We start from the raw sequence: 27098 nt of genomic DNA, 5'->3' as shown, positions 1-27098 counted from the left end.
GTAGGCTTCCACCTATGCTGCCTCCTGGTCAGATTCAACATTACTTTCCAAATTAATAAATTTCTCTTTATTTTTAAGCCAAGTTTCAGAGTCTTACATTCTCCCAAAAGCTATCCTTCCTGAACCCCAGGGGTTCACCTCTGAACCCCACAACATCTTTACTTCTCTCAGGTGTTTGCAGGAGTTTGTACTCCTTAAGAACTCCTAGCAGCTATCCGCTGCAGTGCTGGAGTGGCAGCAATTGTATCCTAGATTTGAAAACGGAAAAATAACTTCTGGTAAGATTGATGCTTTCTAGAAGCATTTGGAAGGTCACCTGGTGAGACGTCATGAATTCATCACTAACATTTGTTCTCTACCCTCTCCCTGCTCTCCATGTTGGAGAAGTCTGTACAGGTGGTCTAAAACTGAGGTTGCCTGTTTAAAGTTTGTGAAGCATTTAAAAAAAACTCTTACTTCGGATCAGCTTCAAGGCAGAAGAGTGGTAAGGACTAGGCAATGGAGGTTAAGTGACTTGCCAGGGTCACAAGGTGAGGAAATGTCTAGGGTCAAATATGAACCCAGGACCTTCTATCTCTAAGTCTGGCTCTCTATCCACTGAGCCATCTAGCTACCCCTGCTTTAAAAAATATTTTTTAAAGAATTTCGGGCCACTTCTTTTGATTTTACATACTTCATTATAGGACAAATTTCTTTCTTTCCTCTCTCTTTGCTTCTTATGCATTCCTAGTTTTAGCTGCATATCCACCCTAGCCACAGATAAGAATTGATTCATATTTGGTCTTTTTCATTTTCATTCTGTCTTAAGTAAGCACAGGGGCTTAATTTACCCCATATTCATTTCACTCATCCAGGTTGATTACTACATTTTGGGAGAAGTAGAATGTCCTTGATTGTACCAATCAGTCTATCTCACTGTGGAGTTTGCAATGACTTCCTCTGTGATATTCAGGAAAAATAATGTACTTATTTGAGCTCTTTTTACCTGATTTATGAAAAATGTCCCGATATATATATATATAGCTTATTGTTAAGTGGATTTTTGTCAGATGTTTATTTGTTACTTGGTTCCTTTAGGATTTTCAAAAGGTCAATTCATAATAGAATGTTAAGGCAACTAAGAGAGGTATTGGGGAAAGAACATTCATTTGTCAATTGATTATTTATGGAAAATGTTTTAAAAGTTACATATTGTTATGGAATGAAATGACTTGGGTTTGAATCCTGACTGATACTCCCAGTGTGAACTTGAACAAATATCCTCCACTCAGCTGTCAAATTAATCACCTTAAAATGTAGATCTAACCATATCACTCTCTTATTCAATAAATACTAATGACTCTCTATCACCTCCAAGATCAAATATGAACTCCTCTGTTTGGCATTCAAAGCCCTTCACAACTTGCCCCCTCCTACCTTTCTAGTCTTCTTGTACCTTACTCCTTGGAGGACTCTAAACTTTCTCTCCCTTACCTTAACTGCTTCCATACCAACCTCCTACCCCAAGAACTCTATGATCCAGTAACTCAGTTTTCCTCATGATTCCACCATCTCCCAGACTCATCATTTTTCCTGACTTATTCTCACTCCTCATCTCCACTTGTTGGCTTTCTTCAACACCTTGCTAAAATCCTAATAAGCCTTTCTTCATCTTCCTTAATGCTAGCATCTTCTCTATGAGATTATCTCCAATTTATATTGTAGATATCTTGTTTATATATAGTTGTATTCCTATTGTTTCCTTCAATAAACAGTGAGTTCCTTCATAGCAAGGACTGATGTCTTTCGCTTTTTTCTGTGTCCCTAGGATTACCATATTGCCTGGTAAATAGTAGACACTAAATAAATGCTTTTTGACTGACTGACTAAATCTTTGGGTGTAATTTCCCTCCACAAAAAATGAGGAAGTTTGGAATCACACAGGTGTCAAACTGGAGACCTGTGGGCCACAAGCAATTCTTCTGAGAGCAGCCTATAGCAGATTTAAATGTAATTGGGCAAAGTTTAACAAAATAAATAAAAATACAGTACAACATAGATAATGCTGATTTGATGTTTTCTAGGTCAAAATATCCCATAAGGGAATCTGTTTCTATTTCAATTTGACACCACTGGACTAGGTAACATCTGAATTTTTACCTAAGAAGACATTTTTGATTTTGTGATCTATATAAGAAAGTAATCCTTTCTGCTTTACTAATAACAAGACTTATTATAGTAAAGAAAGGGGAAGTGACCCTACTTTGCTTTCAGATACTTGTGGTATTGAATATTATAACTTAGACTTTATAAGTTAAATGATAGCATTTGTCCAAAAATGCTAATTGTTTATTGTGCTAGAAAACAATCTGGGTCTAAAACTTATTTTTCCCCAGAAGGAAGGCTGCTAAAAATGGATTTTTTCCAATTACCTCTGTATATCTCAGATCTCCCACTAATTTCTTTTGTGCATCTGTTGATCAAATTGTATACTTTTCCAAGTGGGATTAGCACTCTTTACAAACTCTAGCTATTAGCTATGAGTTTAGTGTCCTCTGTGGGTGTTTTGCTTATCCTTCTGCCTTAGCAAATGCCAGTTGCTTTAGTATCATTAGATATGGGTAACAATCTGGAATTTGCATATTAAATGTAAGTAGATTTTGCATTTTTAAAGGCAATAAATAAAACATTAGGGATAAATAGTAAATGGCTGCAAGTAATTGATTTCAGTTAGACTTTACTAATGATGGAACCATCTATTAGGTTCAAATCCCAGCTTTGCAGTATGTTCTGGGCAAATCACTTAACTACTCTGACTCTGTTTCTTCTCTGCGGTAGAAATATCTCTTACAACAGGAGGGTCTAGACTAGTGATTGCTCAACTTTTTTTTTTTTTGAGAGTACAGTCTACATACGTACACACTTATTTATAAACTATAGAACCATATAAACTACCCAAAAGTCTTAGTGCAGTTTTAAGGTTTAATAACAGAGAAATGTAGTATAGTACTAATAATTATATATGTTATGAAACTTATACAAAATAGAAATTTAAAAATAATACATTAAAGATAAAATAATATTTGATCTTGGAGTTTTTAGGGTGTCATTGGAATTTACTGAATAGGAGATGGGCTTTAGGAAGGTGATGTTGAAGTTGAAAGGACTGGAGAGGGGACAGAATTGAGGGACAAAAACCAAGGAGATTATTGCAATAGTCTTGATGAGTATATGATAAGAACCTAAACTGGGGTGGTGGCTATATGAGTAAAAAAAAAACAAACCCCAAACAGAGAACTTAAGTGAAAGATCAAGGGATAGAAATGACAAGATTTGTCATCTAATTGATATGTTTCAGGAAGGAAAATGAGGAGTCAAGGATAACACAAATTTTCAGACCTCAGTGACTGTGAGGATGGTGGGTCCCCCCGCAGAGAGAGAGAGAGAGAGAGAGAGAGAGAGAGAGAGAGAGAGAGAGAGAGAGAGAGATGGAAAAGGGGAGAGATGAGGAGAGGGGGAGAAGGGGAGGAGGAGAGGGAGAGAATGTGTATGTGGTTCAAGATGGAGATTTTATCAGGAGTACTTGTAGCATCTGGGAACAAATCTAGAGGGCAAAAATGGCACTGTTGGTGGGAAGAGTACAGAATTTTGCTTGGATTAGTCTTTTTTGTGGGGCTGCAAGTGGGAAGCCTATCAGCATGAGGAGATAGGGGAGGAAGGGAGAGATAAAGGGATGGTACAGTTTCTTTGGAGACATGCCCATGATTAGCCTTGGATAAAGACAGGATGCCAGCCATCTTTCTACCTTCTGACTGATCACATACTTCTAGGAGTAAAGCCAGGGGCCTTTTAGTTTCATTCCAAAGCCCTTAAGCCCCTACTTTGCAGACCACTAGACTAGATAACCCTTAAAATCACCTCTAGTTGTAAATCTATGGCCCTAATTGTTGGTATATGGCCCATAAATTAGAGATATTAAAGAAATTGGATTAGAGGTTAGTGAAGTATTGCCCTGTGGCACAAGAATAGCATAACTGTTCCTTGAAAAATTGTAAACATATTCTAATTTCTAACAATATTCTAACTTCTCCAAATAATTTGATGAATAGAGGGAAAAGGGAACTATTGAATATATAAGCCTTTCTGAACATCACCATCTTTTTTTTTTAAACCCTTACCTTCCATTTTAGAATCAATACTGTGTATTGGTTCTAATTCATGTCTCTGGGTTCAGTTCAAAGTCAGCAGCTCCATTCAATCCTTGCTTTGAATATATTTATTTTCATATTTTTTCCCTTCATTAGACAGTAAACTCCTTGAGGGCAAGGACTGTCTTTTGCCTCTTTTTGTATCCTTATAGCTTAGCACAGTGGCTGGCCCATAGTAAGAGGAGCTTAATAAATGTTGATTGATTGACTGAGAACAATGTAGGTCTGTATCACTAGATTTCAGACTTCAAGAAGGGAAGAAAGAAACTCTATGTCTATGATTTGAGAGCCAGTCTAAGTTTGGAGAAGCCCTTCACTAGAAAAAAAAGATTAATGCAAACATTATACTATTGTGATTGTAGTTTCAAGTCTATTAAAATAATTTAATATGATTTTTAAATAATTTATCAATATCCAAACCATTTCTAATTTAGAGAGAGAGATGTCCAAATTGACATAGTCCCCCATATTCTCTGACATGATACTCTGATCAAAGGAGATTTCAGGCTACAATTAAAGGAATTTTATGAGGAAAAGGTACAGTGTGCACCAATATCTATCCTTTTCCGCCTGGATCACTCCCCTAAAGGAAACTCTAGGGCCCCTTCAAGAGTTCTATATGGAGAATCTAATTGAATATGAAGCATAAAAGTTGCCTTATATATCAAAGGAAGATGGTTCTTCCCTTTTTCCTAATGCCAAAGGCTGGGAAGGCAATGGTCTTTATCTAGGCTAGAGTTAAGAATTAAATAAGAATGAATAAAAGTTGGTAAAAAGAGTTAATCCATTTCCCTAAGAAAGGACTTTTTGACTTCCACCTATCAGATACCTGTCTAAGGGACTTTTCCCAGAAGTAAGAAAAGAACTTCAAAGGGAAATATTATTTCCTAATATTTTTAGGGAAAATAGAAAAGGTTATAAATATACCTCCACTTAGGTATTAAGAAAAGAGAATGAAAAAGAAGTGATCTGAAAAGGAGGTTAATCTATAGATAATGAATAATAAAAATATTGAGTTCTAAGCTTGTTGGATCATGCCTCTTAATAGATTATCTTAGTAGCTATAGGTCAACACATACACACACAGTCTTAGGACAGAAACACACTCTTTGATCACATGCAAAGTTCTTATCCAAGATATTTTCTATTTGAAATGAACAATGTAGAAGACTAATGGCTTTGACACTAAACCAGAATATTTATAGATAATTCAAAATGCCAGTTATTGATTTACTTTACACACACACACACACACACACACACACACATATACACACCCCTACACACACACACACACACACACACACACACACAGGTGTGTATATGTGTATGTAAAATCCAAAGAAATCTTTTTCATATTTAAGAAGTATTGCTCATTCATATTTTTGATTTCTTGGTATTGGGGAGTATAAGTGCTATCTATTGCTCAAAAAAGGAGGGTCCAATTGTATTTCTGTGCTTTATGTCCTAATTTAATTAGAAGTCAAAACAGGAAGTGCCATTGTTAATAGCTAGAAACATAAAAGTCATAGATTTTTTAAACACCTTAGATATTTCTCCCCATGGCCACATTCCGAATGCAGGAACTGTGGGTGGGACCATATGGCTTCCTGCATTTCTCTTTTACTCAAAGAGGCATTATTTATTTTTGTTTTTAAGTGTAGTTAAAGGAAAGGTACTTTGCCTGTTCAGAAGGGAATAGCATTCAGTTCCTGTTTAGAACCATATTGGCATAGTGGCTTTGTGCCATATGTGGCTAAGAAGAAATGGCTGGCATGGTTAAAATATCATCTTTTTATTAAAAGGCCAGAACTCATTTTCCCAAAAGAATATTTGACACTTTATCTGATGCTTTCAATGGAAATTTTATACAATTTGTGGCCACAATCTATATGATAATATAAAGGGAGAAAATGTATTTCTCCAAAAATTGATGGTATCAACAGTCAACTATTAGATATTAGGATAATACAAAGGCATTTTAGATGAAGAGAAAACTTCACTTGAGCCCATAAATAATGAAGTGAATTGAAATGTTGTTTTAGGTATCTGAAATGTCAAACTATTTTAAAACTTGATAGGTTTTTATTTTTCTTGTCTGATAGGAAGCAATTATGTAAGGAAGAAACATAGACGTCTAAGTATGGGCATTAGTTTATTTGAAAAGGGAACTGTTTCCATCATGCAAAACATTTTCTTCATTAAAAATGGTGAACTTCAGACAAGCCTGTTCTGAAACATTGAATAGAGTTTCCCAACTAAAATGCTTAATTAGAAGTCAGTCTTGGCTTATAAACTGTCAATGAACTACACAAATTAATAAAATGAAGAATCCAAACTGCCTTGATCATTAGAGGCAGTTTGGTGTAGAGTGCTCTTAGGATTCCTAGCTTCCATGTTGACAGAAGATATGGGTTCAAGTCCAGTTTTGGCCATTAATTGTATGATCCAGGCAAGTGACTCAATTATTCTGAGCCTTGTTTACTCATCAGTAAAAAGGAGTACTATCTCCCTTGCAAGGTTATTGTGAGGATCAAGTGACACAATGTATGTAAAATGCTTTGCAAACCTTGAAGAGCCATATAAATGAGACCTATTGTGATTGTTATTATATTAAGTGGACTAGAACAATAGAATGAAACTCCCATTATACAATAATTTGTTGTTCAGTTGTTTTCAGTTGCATCTGACTCTTCCTAACCTCTTTTGGAGTTTTCTTGGTAGAGATACTAGAGTGCCTTGCCATTTCTTTTTCCAGATCATTTTACAGATGAGGAAACTGAGGCAAACAGGGTTAAATGACTTGCATAGAGTCACATAGGAAGCATCTGAGGCTAGATTTGAACTTAAGCAGATGAATCTTACTGACTCCAGGACTAGCATGCACTCTACTATTTAGCTATTTAAATGGTGCTTTAAGGAAAGCATTTGGTAAATATCTCCTTTGATTGTCACAACAATACTAAGAGGTAGGTACAATTATCACCTGAATTTTACAGATGAGAAAATGGAGGCAAACAAAAGTGAAGTGACTGACTTGCCTAGAATCACACAACTAGTAGATTGAGGCTACATTTGAACTTAAGTTTTCTAGACTCAAGACCATGAATTCAAGACTCCAAATTCAGCCCTCTATCTACCTAACTTTGGCACCTATCTGCTTTTTAGAAGAATTGGGCAAGGTCCCCAGTCTTTACCCAAGTCACCTTTTAACACTTTTATAGATTATTGGATTTGTTTTATTTTTATATTTATTTTAGTTTGTTCATCATTTTAAAAAAGGAGCATTTCTGTGACCAAAGAATATTAGAACTACGAAGGACCTAAAATATCATCTAATGAATCTAATATCCTAATTTTAAATTTAATTTAAAAATGTGGACACCGAGACTCTGAGGAAGGGTAAGTGACATAACAAAAATTCTCTAGCTAATCATCATTGGCAGAGTTGGAATATATTCTAGAATCTAGCTACAGCTCTGCTAGTGAGTGAGCAAGATTAAGAAGTCCTTAGCAAAGCTACTGAAACCTTTTAAAGGTAAATGACCCATGGGACATTTAATAACAACAGCAAAAATTTGAGATATTTTTATCTCCCTGCCAAAAGGCATTGGAGGTAAAATCCCTTTAAAATAAACTCCCTGGGACACCATGATTGTTCACTTGTAATGGAATTTTGTTAGAAATCCCAGGCTCTGGAATTTAGACAAGTGTTTTCAACAAAAGTAAATTCTGGATCCTTTTATGTGCTTACTGCCTTGCAGAGTGGTTTGGAGCCTGTCACACAATCACTGATTATAAGAGTTGGAAGAGAATCTCAGAGATCATCTAACCCAAGTAATTTTATAGATGAGGAAGCAAAGGTCCAAAGACCTTTAGTGTCTAGCAAGTCACTATAGGTTTTCTTTAGGCAATTGGAAAATTGAGATAAGATCCTCACCTTGGGCAAGTTATCTTCCCATGGCCTCAGGTTCTTAATCTGTAACCTGAGGATAATAATAGCACTTGCCTGCTAGTGTAGTTGTAAGAATCAAATGAGATTACATTTATAAAGCCCTATACAAATATTAGTTGTGATGATGATGATGCCAATGATGACGATTAAAGGTTATAGAGGACAATTGCTGCTTAATTTCAGGTCAAAAAAATTATAAAGAATGATAAGAATCTTGATGAGAAAAAGGTAGAAGGAGTCAAAAAATTAAGAAGACAATCCTGAAAATTAATATTATATATGCCTGCCAAAATGAAGAAAGATTTACTGGTAAAAGGAATGATGAGAACTGATAATATGTCTCATTTCTTTGGAAAGGAAATACCTAAGTAGAACAGCATAAGTCAGTTTCATTATTTGCAGAAACACAATAGTATATCAAATACTTTATCACATACATATGTACAGAAGGTTGTTGCCTGTTATCATTTACATAGCCCCTGCTGACAAGAGTGTTTTGGGTCTGCTTAAGAAAGTTTCATCTTTGTTTAGCAGAAAATGAAATGTCACATTACTAATGCTAGAGAATAAATAGTGGTCTTAATATTCATATGCAATTACTTATGGGTCACCAAAAGGAATATATGACTATGAGTGTTTGTTCCACCTCTATTTCCATCAGTTTTCTTTTTTTTTTGTTTTTGTTTTGGACTGTTACATTTCACTCATCTCACAATGTATAAAGCTCCAGAATTTTTTAAGCATTAAAGTTTTTAGGAAAGAACTGTGGGGCAGCTTAGTGCCTCTTCCCACTCAGGCCTCATGAAACAGTTCAAATTGCATCTAAAAGACAGGTGAATCAAATGATTCCAGTAACAGGATATCATGATATCAGCATGACATTTTTTTCTCTTACCACTTTATCATTGATCCAGACAACTAACCAAGTTATTATTTTTTTAAATCTTCCACATGTGTCTTATCCATTTGCTTAGAGAAATCAGAAACTGATTCCAGGAGTTTCTATAAAAGTAAGCATTTTCTTATAGGACTTAGAAGGTGGATCAGAGGACAATCTAATCTGTTTTTCACTGAAAACTACAGTCAATTTCTTTTATTGAGTAGGTATGTGGGAAAAAGGAATGTCATAAAACTGGAAAAAAGAAATCTTCAAGAATATACAATTCTTATGCTTACCACCCCCAAATTACTTCAAATGAAGTGTCCAGAAACAGGATTAGAGGCTCCAGACTTAGGTTCTTATCTGAAGAAGAAAGCATAACATCAGATATATGACTCCAAGAAAATACTGTATTGTTGCTCAGAAATATAAACTTTAGTTAACAACTGATCATCTACTTTGCTACCTTTACTAAGCTATGCTATACAATGCCATCTAGTGACCAGTGACCAACGTACTATTTGCCTTGATGGGGTAGAGTAGGGAAGAAGTTTAGCACTTTCTATATAAACCTATTTAGAAGGATAAGAATTAAGATAGATTAAAAAATTAGCTACAGCAGCATTGTAATGATTTATTATTGCTCCATGTTTTGGGATCTTTATTTTGAAATTCTCTATTTTTACCTACCTCCAAATATAGTCTTCTACCTTCTGCTGCTGTAACCTCACCATCCCAGTCCGCAGTTAAACTCAGAACTGATCCGTACACCCAAGCAGCAGCACCCAATTTAGTAACAGGTGGTGGAGGTGGAGCACTTTAGAAACCAGTCTCAACAAATAAAAATGCACTTCAAAAAGAAGAACTGGGATGATTCCTACAGAATTCTGAGCCAAAGAGAAAATAAACTGATGGCAGTTCAAAGGCTGAAATCAAAATAGGGACACTTGGAATTTGGAGGAAATCATCTTTGATTTTCCCTGGACCAGTGTCTAAGGGTGCTTGATACTGTTTGTGGCTTGTTCTTTGTACCAGATTCCTAATAAGAGTCCCCCAAATCTCTCTATGAATGACTGTGTGCCTTAAGAGGATTTATTTTATCCATTATTTCTCACCTTTTGCAAACAGATGGCATGAATTATTTTTGAAAAAAGAAAGAAGCCAGCAATCTGTCAGTTTCAAAAAGCTCAAAATTCAAGGAAATTTTTTTGGTTAAATGACCTATTTGTTGCTAGACGAACCATAATTGTTGCTACCATGGACAGTAAAAAAATACTTTTTGGTGTAGATATACTTTATAAAACCTTATAGGAATATTTGGGATTCCAGATGATCTAGGAAAACATAAAGCTGAAAATCTTTATGAAAAGAAAAAGCTTATCAAAATCCACAGCTTTGGGTATATTTGGCTGTTTCTTTTTATTGTTGAATGCATGCTGTGATCACAGTACAATATGTGGAAATTGCATAATTGTTATTTCCAGAAATCAAAGCAATTGGGCAATGTGAAGACAACATAGGGGTCCATTAAATGTCACTTAAAAAAACAAAACAAAACATTTAATTCTGCATGTGTTCCTAAAACTTTCTTTGTCTATATTACTTCTCCCACTCCCTCCACCTTAATATTAAAATTTTCTATTCCTTCAGACCTAACTATCACTGGACTTCCTATCATTAAACTAAGAATAGACTGTGGATTAAAGTCCAGTTTGAAGGTATGATCTCTTTTTGTAATCAAGAGTTTTCAATTTCACTCACTTCACTTGGATATGTTTTTGCTTATCTAGGTGAAGAGTTCTTGAATTCTGTAATAGACTCAGCAAGAATTTTTTTGGCTTGTTTTTTACTTTTAAAGGTTCATAGAGTTGTAGATTTATAGCTTGAAGGGACCTTAAAGGCTAACTAGCTGAGCCCCCTTATTTTACAGCTGAGGAGATTGGAAGCCCAGAGACAGCAAATGACTGTGGCAAAGTTAGAATTTGAAGTCAAATTTTCCCAATCTATCATTCTTTCTCACTCTAAGGGAAAGATTGGCTATCATAAACGTCATCCTTTTTTTTTATAGGTTTACACAAGACAGGAAAATACTTCTCCTTTACACTGCTGTGTTCTATCTTTATAAAAGATCACAAAGTAGAGGGGCCATGAAAATTTTGGTGGGCCATAGAAAAGGAGAGGGTTGAACCACAAGATGCGTTCATTTTTTTCCCCCCTCTATAGCCTAGGTTTGGTTTGCCCACCACAAATCTCTCCTTCCTCCAGTTCATCCTTTACTCAATAGCCATGTCTCCTTCCTACTTAGTCACTATCACCACAGGATCAAATATAAAACCCTCTCTTTGGTTTTAAAGTCTTTTATAACCTAGTCTCTTTGTCCCATTCTTTTTTGGTTTTCTTACACCACAACCTTCCTATTTCTTCCTCTACCACCTCTCCAGTCTAGGATCTAGTGACATGGTCTTCTTGCTGTTTCTGGAACTAGACACTCTTATCTCCAGACTCTGGGAATTTTTACTGTCTATTCATCATGCATTAGAATACTTTTCCTCCTCAACTCCACTTTCTGGCTTCCCAGGCTTCTTTTAAGTCTTAGATAAAAAGCATCTTATATAGGAAATCTTTTCCGTTCTCTCAATTCCAATGCCTCCTATGGAATATTTTCTATTTATCCTATGTGTAACTTTTTGGTACATAGCTATTGTCATGTTGTGAGCTTCTCAAGCACAAGGACTGTCTTTTTTCTTTCTTTCTTTGAATTTTCTGAGATTAGCATAGCGTCTGGAACATAGTAGACATTTAATAAATGTTTATTGATTAATATATATCCTTCTCCACTTAACTTCCAACTCTTCTTTATGCATTGTCTTAGGATCCTAGAATGAAAGCTTCTTGAGAATGGGACTATCTTGTTTATATTTTTATTCCTAGCAACTTAGTACAGTGCCTAACACATAATAAGCACTTAATGAATGTTGTTTCTCTCTGTGTCTCTGCCTCTGTCTCTGTCTTTTTCTGTCTCTTGGCCTCTCTGTCTCTCTTAATCTGTCTCTCTCTTTCTCTCTGTCTCTGTCTCTCTCTCATCTAGATGTGAGTATGGCCCAATACAAAATTGATGGACCATATGGATAGATAAGATACCTGATCTAGTACTTGGTCTACCCTGTCTCCAAGGGAGATTGTGATTTTGGCCTTTGTACCCAAGAGGGTATTGAGGCTAAAATTTTATCTATCTCCCACACATCATCTAGAATTAAGATGTTTTCTTATGGTTTAATATAAAAACCCCTTTTCATGATCACTTCCAAATGGAAGGTAATAGTTTATCCTTGCCAGATTAGGCACTTCTCACTAAATCCTTGGTGCATTAAAAAACAAACAAAAAAACTCAGTGAGTAAACCCTGTTATCCAAGCAAAGAGCATATATAAGAAAAGATGAGACCTTCAAATGGAAGCAAGACAAAATTTTAGTTTCATCAAGAAGAGAATAATTTCACTAGAGAAGTCCCCTCAGTTTCTAGCATAACAGATGCTAGAAGTCAAGAGATATGTTGAGATCTAGCTTCCTCACATGTCTATTATACAAAGAGATCTCCTCCACCTTTGTTGTCTCTCTTACCTTGTCTTTCTTGACCTCTGCTCCTCTCTCCAGGCTCCCCAACTTACATATCACAAATGTTAGTGATGTTAGCCATTAAGAAGTTGTGTCTCCCCATCTTTGTACTTTGCATTCAGCATCACAGGCTTGGGAGGGAGTTCAAGTCTCTTCCCCCCAACACAAAATTTCAATCTCCCCACCCCCCATGGACTAAAGGGAATAATTCTAGTACTTTTTTGGAACTAAAGAAGGGAAATTGACAGATTGCAAGTGAATATTGTTAAGAGAAATTCTGCATGAACATTCTAATGCTTCATAACTCATGTTAAGACTTTAGCCTGTTTTCCTGGGCTATTTTCACATTACTTCCTTTTACACACTATATATTCCAGCTAGACTGGCCTCCTTGTTCCCTGGTCACAACATTCTATTTTCCAGCTTCTTACTTTAGTAGACACTATTCTTCTATTCCCGAAACAGAACTCTTTCCTCATTTTTGCTTCTTAAGATCTCTGCCCTGCTTCAAGGCTCTGCTTAAGTTCACCCACCTTTAGCTCGGCATTCTAAAATTCTTTGTAGTTATTAGGGACCTTCACTCCTTCACCATATTACTTCATATTTGCAAAAATAAATATATAGGTAAATAGATAAATAAACATACTATGTCCTAGAAATATAGAAACCATATGTGTACATATATAAATATATTTATGTGTGTATGTTTACTCATATATATATATATATACATAGTTTTGTGTAAGTATACAGAATACAGAAATTAAAAAGGTTTTATATTCCTAGGGCCTAGTATAGTGCTTGCTACATAGGACATGCTTGTGAAATACTTGTTGAATGAATGTATTTGGAATGTTTCTTAACCTACTACTTTGAACTACATTATCAACGGAATTGTACTCTTTGGTTAATGTATATCCTTTATCTCTATCACAAACTACATATATTTCCTTCAGTAATGCTCTAGCAGAGAAGCCTAAACATTACTCTTTCATTGCCTTTTTAAAATTGTCTTTTAATGAAGGTCATTTATGTTTATTCTGAGGTTAACATCATAGACTAATTCAAAAGGCTATTTTTTCATGTTCCATCATTAGCAATCATTTTTCTAAAATGCCATATTTTTCATGTAGGCTCTGCTGGTCTTATGCAATTTCTGTCAAGTCTGACTTTAAAGAAAACAATAGAGGATACAAGCATTTGAAGTGTTTAAGTGGTATTAATTAGGGGAGTCTCTGATCAATTGAATGAGTCCCATAATTTAACTTGAAAAAATTTCAGGGTATAGACCTTTGCTAGGAGGCATTTAAGAGTCACTCTTCCTGTGGAAAATGAACATGCCCATTGACACCATAATGATTAGGTCTCTGAGAATAGGGTTACTTCCTGATGTTTGGTTAACTGATGATCAGCTGTCCTATCCTATCACCTCCATCCCCACTCCCACCCTACCCTCCATTTGTATAAAAGTAAACTAGTCATGTTCTCTCTCTCTCTTGGTCTCTCTCTCTCTCTCTCTTCAGGAAGGGTGGACTCAGATTCTTTGGGATGGAAGTTGAAAGTGCAGTTTTCTTCTCCTCCAGGAGTAGTTAATGCCAAATTATAGCAGAAGCATATGGTGAATTACATTTGCCTGCTGAGGTGTCCTAAATGGGGAGTTGCTGGATCTCCAGTTGGCTACATTTTACTTTTATGTTTTCTTTTTTGAGCACAGTTAGAATGAAGAGTTGACTTAATCAGATCATGAGTTTCTAATAGCTTGGATACTGAGAGATTTCTTGCAGAAAATCACGGAAGAGGAAGAGACACTTGTGGCCATGTGACCCACCAAGTTGAGAATTCCCAAATTCAAGAGTGGGGAATGGAGCTTGTAGAAAACAAAGAGGATGTCTTTGATGAAGTGTATGCCACCATGTATGTATGTAGTTCATAGTCATATCTGGAAGTGGGTGAAAGAGGAAGAGAAAAATGGAGAGAGAATGGAAGCAGGGGGGACAGAGGCAGAGAGAGAGAGACAGAGAGACAGAGACAGAGAGAGAGACAGAGAGATAGAGACAAACAGAGACAGACAGACAGGGATATTTCACTGCTGGCCTGGTAGCATCCCCAAATTAATTTCCCTTCTCAGCATGAACTAATAGGCAATTTGAATACTTTATGTATTTTCTGTATCCACTTATAAGTTCCTTTGAATCATTTGTATCTTATTTTTAGGGAGTTAAACACAGGCTTTCTTTTGCTGGGTTTGTATTTGATAGCTTGAGTCCTCATATAGGAGCTAGGAACATTATTAGCCACATTTGGAGAAACCTATACCTGAGCTATACCATGATGATATTACAACATTTTCCTGGAGCAACTCTAGATGGGTGCACCAAGCCAGAATCTCAAGTCTAACTCTGGCCCACAGGTTCAAATGTTTTCCCTGGCAAGCAAAAACAATTTAACTGGCAAAGTGTGCTGGTGTAATATGATCTACCAGCCTTAAAGGAAGAGGAACAAACCTGAAACAGAATGAACTGGCTAGTATTCAACTTTACCAGGACTCTTGAGGAATTGCTTAGTTAGAAATGTCGTCTCTTTGAGTTAGAAGAGAATTTAGGGGCCATATGGCCATTCTACTTTGTTTATGGGAGACTAGGTGACAGTACTGATAGAATACTGGATTTGGAGCCACAGATATCTCCATTCAAATTCAGTCTCAAATACTTCCTAGCCTCATGATCCTGGATAAGTCACTTAGCCTCTGCCTCAGTTTCCTCATTTGTAAAATGGTGATAATAATACATCTAGCTCCCAGGATTGTTTGGGGGTATAAAAGGCAAATATTTATAAAATGCATTGCAAACTTCAAAGTAATATTTAAATGTTTTTATTATTATTAGTTACAGATGAAGAAACTTAGACTCAACAAAGTGAAGTGATTTGTTCATAATATTTACACTTTTGCCATTTGCTTCATTGTTTAAATTGTTTGGAAAAAATTGAGGCTTGTTTCCACTGTTCATTCATAGTTTATAAGGAGTACAAAGACTTTTAGAGTCTCTGGGCTTTTATTTAAATCAAAGATTCATCCAATTTCTAGTTTTATTAATATCCCTTCAATCAGAAAGGGTTCAACATATTTATAAAGCAAATCAGATTCTGGGTAACTAAACTGAGAGCACAAACAAAATTCTATTAACTGTCACAAAAATAATCACATTTGAACTGTGTTTGCAGCTTATCCCTTTGTTTCTGAATTTGAGAGTATTATCTGTCTTCTGCACCCCCCCTCAAATTCTTATAAATTGCCACTAATCAACAAACAATTAGAAATTGAGGGGATGTCCATTAACTGGGGAATGGCTGAACCAATTGTGGTATATGTTGGTTATGGAATACTATTGTGCTATAAGAAATGATAAGCAAGATGATTTCAGAAAAAGCTGGAAAGATCTGTGAGAACTGATGCAGAACAAAATAAGCAGATCTGGGAGAACTTAGTACACAATAACAACAATTTTGTACCATGATTATCTGTGAAAACTGGACTACCTTCAGTGATGCAACGATTTGGGAAAATCCTGAAAGATTTATGACTAGGAATGCTATCCACCTCCAGAGAAAGAGCTATTGGGGTCATCTTTCACATCAGTATATTTATGAGTTTGTTTTTTTTTTAGGGTTTTGATTGTGTGAGTTTGCTCTTCTATCAGTGACCAACATGGAAATGTGTTTTGCGTGACAATAAAAATAAGATAAAAATTGCCACAGGGCACCATCACTGCCTACCTTCTTCCTGTTTAAGAGTTCTGCAAAGCATCTTTGAAAGTTGAGAATTTGGGAGGAGGCATTAGTCTTCCAGGTCATGTCTTAGGACAAAATGAAGGTCATGTCCCCTGGAGATAGACAGAAGAACAGAAAGAAGATGCAATCAACTCTTACAGAATAAGTTTAGTCCTGATTCACTGAGTAGAGGAACAAGGAAAATAGAAAGATAGGGAGGGGAGAATATGGTGGGTAGAGGGGAGTCTGAAAAATATAGTGTATACATCGCTGACTTCCTTATTATGCACTTAGATTATCTAAATTCTGTCTTCCTGACTTTCCTGGTGTGGCATCTTTAAGTCATTCATCTTGGTCACTATGTATTTGAAATCAAAGTAGAGTTTAAAGAAAGTCAACAGAAAAGATGATGGATTATACTTAGAAAAAGCATGAATTAAAAAGACTAGTTGTAGATGAACAGAGTAACCATCCTAAGATCCTTGGGTTGTAATCAAGTCACATCAATGAATTTAATTAATTTTGATTCAATTCAGTGAACATTTGTTATATGCCTACTGTGTATAACACACTGGGCATTGGAGATAAAAGACAAAAATGAGACAATTGTTGTCCTCAAGGACCTTAATGTATTTAATGGTATAAATGATGTAAAAGGTACAAAAGTATTCTTACTTTGGTGAAAAATAAAAATGCACCCACTAAAATATCTGGTTTCTGAGGTTCTTCTAAAGATCATTGAGATTTTTTGGTAATTTTCTTGATTTAAACAAAGATCAACAACAACAAAGGTATATTAATTTTCAGAAAGCTAATTTTCATAGGTTCAGATTCCGATCTAGACAAATAGCTTTAAGATCTAACAAAATCCCAAAGGTACTTGTCAGCTTTTCTTGTTTGAAAGGATAACTTTGTTGTAATTAATACCAAACTACTTAAGGCATGAGAAGTGCAGTAGTTGAAAGAGACCTGCAATTAATCACTCAAGATGTGTCCCCTAGGTAAGGACATGCTGAAGGGAAGTAGACTTTTCACATTCTACTTTCCCAGGCACGGGGAATGAATCAGCAGGAACACAGCAGGTATCTTGTAAAATCACTAGGAAAGGCCCTACAACCAAAACAAAGAAGGATAAAGAAAATTAATGCATAAAAGCACCAGCAATTTGCCTTAGTTCTATAATGGCAAACACTCCTGGAGATAGGAACCCCTTGGAGTTTGACCTGTATCTTTTTACTGAAGATAGTTGCCTTTCAATTTTTTTTTGTCTCTACCAGTGCTTATTTTCATTGTTTAAAGGACTGATGGGAAGAAAAAGTGAAATGACATTAAAAAAATATCCTTCAAGGGACACATGCTAAATTTATGTGTTATAATAGTAATAGCACTTTCAAGTTTGTGAAGCATCATATGTGTATGTCTATGTACACATATATACATATACATATATATGTAATTTCATTTGATCCTTGCAACAGCTTGTTGCCCAGGGTTACACAGTAAATGTCTGAGCCAAGATTCAGATAAACATCTTTCTGGTTTCAAATCTATCTACTATACCACCTAGCTGGCTCTACTGTAAACAGCTTTTAAATCAAGCAGGAGTAAAAAAAACAAGACTAAAAATTTGATATTTTTCAAAACCTTATTAGTAGCACTTTTGTGGTAGTAAAATACCAGAAATAAAGTCCACACCCATCAATTGGACAACAACAAAATATAGTCTATGAAGGAAATAGAATATTTCTGTGAGGCAAGAAGTGCCAAATATGAGAATCAAAGTAAACAATGGGAAGATTTCTATGCCTTCTGTATAAATATATACCAGACTAATGCTGAAATAAAATAGACAAAATTAGAAGAATAATACACAATGACTTCAATAATTCAAATAAAAACATAAGCTGTTTGGAGTGATCAAAACACTAATAAAGGTCCTGGAGAACAGATAATGGAAGAAAATTAGAATGAATTGAGGAGATTAGAACAGAACAGCAAGTGGTTAACTGTGGGAATTGAGTGAACCACACTGACTCCTTCATATGACAATTCTGGAGATAGTTTAGTTCCTTTTTTATTCTTCAGGGGCCTAGTCCAAATTCTGTCTTAAGAGAAAACATTATTCAATTGTAGGAACTGGGAGAAGACTTTATTGCATTGTTTGAACTCAGCCCTGCATGGCTGGGAAACTTGTACTTACTCTTTAGAGAATCTTTACCAAGGACCTAGGTTATGCTGATCAGAAATAGTCAGATCTCAAGATTAATACAAGGAGCTTTCTCTAATTGTATACCTCAAGTAACCTATATTTCTTCTCTGAAAACCGATCCCACACTGATCAATCTGTTCTTGTTCCCATGTTTTTTTGATTGTTTTATGGACACCTGGGAGGAGTGGGACACTACTTTTTCTGAATTCAGGGAATTGTATCTGTTTGCCCTCCCCATCCCAACTTGGGAAATCTCTAATCTTTCATCCAATTGGAAATCAAATTGCCTAATGTGCTATTTCCTTTAAATTTTTTTGGACTTATTTGATTGTTTTTAATGTATAAAAGGCTGTATCCTCTGTATACTGGGTCTAGCTGATCCCCATTTGTTAGGCAATTGGCATGCATTGCTTAATAAACTGATATGTTCCGAAGACTGAACCTTTGTTTCCTCAGTCATTTCATCTTTTCACTCATTATAATAATGAAGTTAAGCTTCCTTAGCAGAGAGTGGATGGGGGAGGGGGACAACAACTCAATCAAAATGTTGTCTATGCAGTCAGCTGTAGGCACAAAGTTAATTGTTTTTGCTTAACTGTTTTTGATGTCATTGTTACAGGGGATGGTTCTGACTTGGGGTTTGGGAGATGGTATCTGGGAAGTATTGTAATGGAAAAACAAAAAGGACTTCAATAAGTGTATTTTAAAAATCAAGTAGGACAAAGTATTCACTGTAGCCTTTTTAGCATTGTTATTTACAGAATGCTTTGGGGGAAAATGCTCTGTTTAATGAACTAATATCTCAAATTAGCATTAATGTAACTTATACAGGGAAACCCCATGGCTTTTAGCTATGAATATAGAGATTCCTAACCTCATTCCTATATAAAATAGGTAAATGAATAGTATGAAATGAAGCCTACAAAATGTGTTCAGTTCTTCTACATCCCTAGGTTCTATTTTATCTTTTAATTACTGCAACATTTCCTACAAGCTCTTTTTGAAAAGACCATGAGCACTCTTTGATCTCTGCTACTGGTTCATGAGAGACTCTCCTGGCTAGATCTATAAAGCTAGAGAGAAGCTTTTATTCCTGGAATTTCATATTATGTTTTCAAGCCACTTTGCCGAATCTCCTTTTCTTAGACCCCAGGTTTTAAGAGGAGGAGACAATGACAGGCAAGGCTAAGACCCTGACTCAAAAGAGTAGCCCTGAAAGGGGCCTAGTGTGAAAGACATTCTTTTACTATTGTTTAAATCATTACTGTGGGAATCTTAACTTTTCATGAGAGAAAAGGAGAAATGCTTGGAGAGAAAAATCCATTGTCTCTTTCTGGCTGGCAAGCAGTAGATTAGTCAGAAGGAAATGTCACTGAACAGTGCATCTGTCACCCTTTTCTCACATGGGGTTCTGCTATGTAATCTTCCCTATCAAAACTCAAGAACTGTGTGCAAATAGCATTGTATTCCATAGTGGCAATATTAAAGAGGTTCCATAAGATACCACAGTATCTATAGTTTCTCAGACCAGATAATAGTCTGAATATATTCCTTGAGTTTCCTTCTTTGCTTATTGCTTTGGGCCTGAGTTCTGAAACTCTTAAGGCTTGATTTTTTAAACCAAATTACCACCACAATCATCAGCTGGAGTTATTAAGTACCTGCCTTTTTAAGTGCCTGAGCCAGGTGTTATACTTTGCTTGATTAGAAATTTTGATTCTAAGTCAACAAGCAAACGTTTGTTAAGAATTTAGTATGTGCCAGAAACTGTACTTCTATCCTTGTCCATGCCCCATTTCCATTTTTACTATGCTTTTAAAAAAAGGAAACTGGCAAAATCTCTGATGAAGGGCAGCTGTACTTCATAATGTTCTATGTCACCCATTTGATGCCTTCATCTCTAATCTCTTGGCCTTTTATAAAAGCATTGTAATTATTTTTTTAGTAAAGAGAACCAAGAGACCATTCCTAATGAACGTTACACAACTTGGGTTGGGGCCTCCATTATAGAAATACCATTGTCTCATAAGATATCTTAAGGGAGAGAAAACCTTAGTTCTTTAAGAGTTGGTTTTATCATTTGTGATCTGGAACTATCCTAGTTCCTTAAAGGGATGCTGCATTAACAAATGGAATCATGTCTGTAGTGCTCTTTAAGCTCCTAAGAAAAAGAGTCTATATGGAGCATGAGTTATTATTATATATTATTAACCACCAGATGCCAGGAATATACATTTCCCAAGGACAAAACTAAATACAGAACACAGATGCCTGGATTCCAGATCATTGGTAAGCTCTAGGGAAACTAACATATGGTGGGAATATGTTGATAAATATGCTAAATACATATTTAGATGATAATATGACAAGTGAAATTATAGTGATACCTTTGGGAGAGTTCAGAAAGAGTATGTCCATTGACATACTGGTTAGTGGGGAAGAATGACCCAAAGCAGGCAAGGATTCATCTGAATTTGGAGTGTCTCCTTTCTGCACTGCAGAGGATAGCTATGGTTGAAAAGGAAGATAGATAGCCTTTCTCATTATCAATGAAGCCTGGTAGCTGGCATCTTTGAAAGTGATGATTACTTCTCAATCTTGCACTGTGGACATTTTTTCCTTTGAAATGGCATACACTGTATTAGGGACTAAGGCAGCAATAACTTGGCTGCTTATTTTTCTGTAGGTCACTATAGATGTTAATGTGGAGTAAGAAGCAGGATAGAGGTTGAAAAAAATCACATGGAACGAGATGCTGCAAGGGAGGCTTTCTGTTTAGGGAAAGAAGGGATCTGGGTTGATGGCCTTTGCAGTGTGTAATCTGTTATTAAAGGACTTTTGGGATAGGGGTACAGTCAGCTGCTCAGAGCATGTAAGGGAGATAGAGCACCAACAGAAGGGATGTTTGGTGCAGGCTCCTCCAACGTGTGTTCATTGGACCAGAGGAGAGACAGGAGGCAGAGCTGTTGTTACTGCTTCTACTGTGGCTGGGGAGTCCAATGAGGCTTAAATTATATCTATCCTCCAATCAGATTGGAATTATTTGCTAATCATAGGCATTTTTACAAACTAGATTTGTGATGAAGGAGAAGCATATGTTTGGACTTATGTGGTGGTAACCAACCAGAATGTAAAAAGCAACAGAGAAGGCATACTCTCAGCTTATGATCTGATAATTGCGGTTCTCTCACTCTTTTTTTTTTCTTTTTTAAAACCCTAACTTCCAATTTAGGATTAGTATTATGTATTGGTTCTAAGGCAGAAGAGTGGTATGGGCTAGGCAATGGGGGTTAAGTGACTTGCCCAGGGTCACACAGCTGGGAAGTGTCTGAGGTCAGAATTGAACCTAGGACCTCCCATCTCTAGGCCTGACTCTCAATCCACTGAGACACCCAGATACTCCTGGTTCTCTCACCCTTGATGAGACAGAAAGAGTGACTGTGGAAATGTGTATAAGCACTGGTTGTGTTACCTTCACTCTGAGCCATGGAACCATGAAACTTCCCTAAAATATTATTCTGGGAATTCCCTTCCTGTATATGGGAATTCCTATCTATGTATAGGAATTTATCTTCCAGAATTCAGGTGCCATTGGGCAAAAGTAAGTGTGTGCCCAAAAGTAAGTACCCATTTCCCCTGGTAAAAGAAAACCTTTTAAAATCCATCTGTGGGGAATTTAAGCTTGATTTGACCCTGCTGATAGGATTGGGATAAACATAAGGTATTGGCATGTGGCAAAGTGAAGAATAGACTAGTGTATATTGGTGAAGTTTTCTTATCTGCTGTATTGAACATCTATGCCTGGGAAGAGTCAACAACTTTCTAGAAACAGGAAACATTCAAGGGCCCTTGACTTTCATACCTATCTGTAACATGGTTTGGATGCAGGTAGAGGGCATATGAAACAACTGAGAGAACAATGTTGATCCATCTTATTCTTTATGCCAGGATTAGAGTCAGGGGATAAAAACAAGTATCTTATTAATATTATCAATTGTGATTTTATTAAGAAAATATATTTGCCTCAAATTTGTCTTTAAAAACCACAAAGAGTTGGAATAGAGATTCATTTCATGTTCCACTCTTCCATCAGCCTATCACCCTAACTTCAGATTTGGCCGGGAGGCCAGTCATGTGAATGGAAAGGAGGCCATATAATATGAGTATATATATTCTCTCTCCTTATGTTTGTAAAGTTGAAGCTAATTTCCCCCAGTTATCAGAGGATTAGATTCATTCTTTTTGTTATTATACTTGCTAGAATGAACTTAATTGACCAATTCCCTCAATACTTTTAAGAGACAAGGAAGCAAAAAAAGAAGGAAGACAAAAAGGAAGGAAACAATTTGCTAAATGTTTATTATGTGGCAGGCACTGTGCTTTATAAATATCTTATTTGATCCTCATAACAATCCTGGGGGTAGGTGGTATTATTTTACAGTGAAGAAACAGAAGTCAAGTGACCCAGGACCACACAGCTAGGACCTGGGCTTGAATTTAGGTCTTGACTCCAGGTTCAGTTCTCTAACCACTGTGCAACCTAGCTGAGAAGTACAAGTTCCCCCTGATCTTATTGGAAAAGTCTGTCCAGATACTGTTTAATCACATATAAGGAAAGTTCAACTTGTTCCCATTGAGAAATATTTCTGATGATGATGTTTATGAATTTCACTACTCAGATGCCAAAGTTAGTTGTCTCTTTTGACAAGATAGAAATAAGAAGTTGAATATAGGCACTAAATAATCAATAACATATACGCTGTATAGAAAGCTTGAAAAATGCTTTACATATTACCTCATTTGAATCTCAAACAATGCTGTGAGATAAGAACTATAGGCATTATTGCTATTAGTCTCCTTTAACAAATGAAAAAAATGGAGAGTCTAGAATGAGATGACTTCCTTATATTCTTATTCCTATTAGCTATGGAGCTGGAATTTGAACTCAGGTCTCTTCTGAATCTAGGTTCCTCTTTCTTTTCATGACACCCATGTTGCCCCTCAGTGTGTGAAGAAAGGAAGGAAGGGAAGAAGGAAGGGAAAAAGGAAAGAGGATAGGAAGGAAGGAAAAAAGCATCTATTAAATGCTTACTATGTGCCAGATGCTATGCTAAGCATACAACAACCCTATGAGCTAGGTGCTATTATTATACTCATTCTACAGTTGAGGAAACTGAGGATGACAGAAGCAAAGTGCCTTGTCCAGGGTCACAAAGCTAGTAAGTGGATCATGTGTTCCTGACTTCAGGTATAATGATCTGTACTATAAAATGCTGTCTAGCTACCTTTAAAGACTTATTTGTTTATTTTAATTTTTAAAGAAACTATACATGTAACTCAAGTTTCTAGCCAAGCCTAAGGCTAGTTACATATCTTATGACCATAAACAATATAAATAACATGCCCCATGAAATAATAAAAAATTAATATTGCCAAATTTAAAAGTCTGAGGCTGATTTCAAAGAAGGGATATGGCACTTCCCCCTACTCCTTTTTGGAGAGGTGAGGAATGCAGGAAATGCATGGATATGGAACATGGAATTTGATGTCAAATTTTTAGATTTATTGATTGGTTTTGTTGAATATTTTCTCTTCTTTCTCTTTTCTTTTTCTTCTTGAAAATCTGTATTATAAGGGATGACTATTAAAAGAAGAAGAGGAGGAATAGAAAAGGATACAGAAGGAAATCTAGACAGTATAAAAACAAAACATCAGAAAAATCTATTAAAATATTGTTTAATACATTTTATTTGGATACAATAGATACTTCTGAATAAACACCTACATAAGTCCCTATGAAAAAAGTACTCTCTAAAAATAATTAACTTAGCAATTTATAAAAGGAAGAAATATGTCCTATAACTTTGATCATATGGTATTAACATTGACAGTTGTATTTGACCAGATTTCTGTTTTCAATGTTGATTTTATTTGTTTTTTTGTAGTTACTGCATTTTTCTTTTGACTCTGAAAAGCTACATATTTCAACAAAGATAGAAAAATGAGAAAGATAAAGGAACTCACCATCACATTGAATATTTAAAAATTATGATGACTCTAACACATTTTCCTCTTCATATATAACATGTAAATAGATACAAAACTAAATAGATGAAGAATGCTGATTGTCAACACAACTGCCTATGGTTGGATAGTCCATTTGATTCTATACTCCATTTATCTTGGATGGACACTACTGAAAGTAATAAGCTGGTCTTAAACCTGAATAGGAGGAAGAGAGAAAAAGATATGTTACATTTGGGAAATGGTGCATTTTCAATGACATCATCTATTTTTTTACACAAGACTCCATTTAAAAAATACCACTATTTTTATGGTGATATTACAATGGCCATAAATGATGAAAGATGACAAATCATTGAGTAATCAGATTTTGGAATGACCCAAAGGGCAATAGAGAGATATATGGTGGGGGTAAGTAGATTATTGTATATTGAGAAGTTACATAGTGCATATCACCTAGGAAATATGCAGGCAGAAAAGGAAATGAGCTAGTCATATAGTGAGACATGTATTCTGATAAATGTTTAACAGCTGGCTCTCAAAAAAAAGGTACAAATGATACACTTTTAAGTTTAATTTGCATTATTAATAACCTCTATCACTTTATTACATCTAGGTAATCAGAAAAACAATAAATCAGTCCCTGATATGTGGTGTTCTCTGATTTCTGAAACATAAATGCTCACACTGGAAATCTAACAACTGGCTCTTTTGAGCTGGCTTGAGCTAGTTCCAGCATTGCCTCTTGAGGAAGGGATGACTGGTAGAAAGCCTGAGTGTTACACTGGTAACTATAGACTATTAGAAGAACCAGAGAAAGGTCTCAATCCTTAAGTAGACCTTCTATGGGAGAATTTATGGGAGAACATAGGAAAAAATCTAAAAGGATAAGAAAATAGACGACTAGGGATCAGTATCTTTGATAAGATTATAGAACTTATAACTTTAAAAAAAAAAACTTATTTTATGTCCTAGTAACAACTTTAAGACAGAAGAGCAAGGGCTAGGTAATTGGGTTTAAGTGATTTGCCCAGGATCACATAGCTAGGAAGTATCTGAGGTAACATTTGAATCCAGATCCTCTTGACACCAGGCCTAGTACTCTATCCACTGTCCCACCAGCTCCTATATATGTAACTAGCAAAGTATAGGAGTTATGGTACTTTTACATAAAGAACATTAACTTGTATAAGAAATCTAGTTTCTAAATTTGCTAATGTCTTTAAACTAATAGAGGAAATATTGGATTAACAATGTTGAAAATTTACATTTCATCATTGACTTCGTGAAACTATTTTAATATTTTGATACTTTTCCTGCAAATGTCAATTTACTAATACCTTCAGAGAACAATTTTCTCATATTAGTTTAGGGAAGATCCTTTTGTCTTATTGAAAATGGAGTTTGAGGACTTTCTAAAACCTAATTTAAGAATACAATAATGGGACAGGAGAACTAGGTATAGTATTGGGAGAAGAAGAGGAAGAGGAACAAGAAAAACAAGAAGAAAGGGGGACATAGAAACATTTAAAAATGCACAGACAGACCTGTTAAGGTAGAGAAAAAGAAGAAGCAGGACAACTTTGAAAGTAAGATTTTGAATCCATTATATACTTTAGAAATACAAGTTGTACATAATAGATATTTGGAAAAATTGTGGTGCTCATTAAATTCAGAATAATTTTAAAAAGAATAAAGCAATGTCTTCTCTTGAAAATACAATGATGATGCTTCTGAACCAACAGGAGAAATTAAATTTTAAGCTATTCTTTTAGCAGTTGTGATGGGTTTATTGTTCAGTTCACATTATATAGGTCATGCTTTCTTGGTGACCAATGCCAAGGCTGTGGTTAGAGATGCAGTCCCTGTCTACAACATCCTTGAGAAATTACCAGATTCATATGAAATTTATACCTATGACCTTGATCTCTTAGCACCATGTTCAAACCCAATGAAGCAACTGGTCTAGACAAAGTTAACATAATTCTATATCCAGCCTAAAGGAATTTTTTTTTTTGCTAATTTTACACTTGGATAGTTCTCCCTTTTTATGCATTAGTACTTATTTCAGCAGTAAGAAGTCCTATAAATCACAGCTGTGTAGATTTCCAGCTGTGTTAGAATTTTACCAAAATGATAGAATCTTGCTAATTAGTACTTTAAGTGAATCTTCAACCTCTCTGTAAATAAGGTAGGTGGTAATGTGCTATTTTGCAGATGTATAAATTAAGCCACCAGGAGGTTAAGTAGTTTGCTCAAGGTCACAGTGTGTGGCAGGGCAGAAATTTAATCTTGGAACACTGATGCCATATCTTTCTGCTCCATATAATAAGCTCTGTCTCTGTATCTCTCATATTAAATATCAGATTAATATATGAAAATATATTATATATGCTTATAATAGACCAACAATAGCAAGATCCATATATTAGAAATAATATTGGGGTTAATTAGAACCATT

General features: G+C 35.6%; 1 protein-coding gene across 1 annotated transcript in view; it reads right to left on the bottom strand.

The window, feature by feature from the left end:
- Nucleotides 1-9778, bottom strand: part of SLC39A10 (solute carrier family 39 member 10) — a 146115-nt gene extending 136337 nt beyond the window's left edge. Inside the window, exons 1-2 of the mRNA XM_056794138.1 lie at nucleotides 9713-9778; nucleotides 9319-9385 (exon numbers count right to left, since the gene is read on the bottom strand). The gene's annotated coding sequence lies outside the window, so the exon portion shown is untranslated. The remainder of the gene's footprint in view (nucleotides 1-9318; nucleotides 9386-9712) is intronic.
- Nucleotides 9779-27098: the final 17320 nt, after the last annotated feature.

Source organism: Monodelphis domestica, chromosome 4 (assembly GCF_027887165.1).
Source record: "Monodelphis domestica isolate mMonDom1 chromosome 4, mMonDom1.pri, whole genome shotgun sequence".
NCBI classification, from domain to species: Eukaryota; Metazoa; Chordata; class Mammalia; order Didelphimorphia; family Didelphidae; genus Monodelphis; species Monodelphis domestica.
Note: the sequence above shows the minus strand (reverse complement) of the source record. Positions and strands in the feature narration are given on the sequence as shown.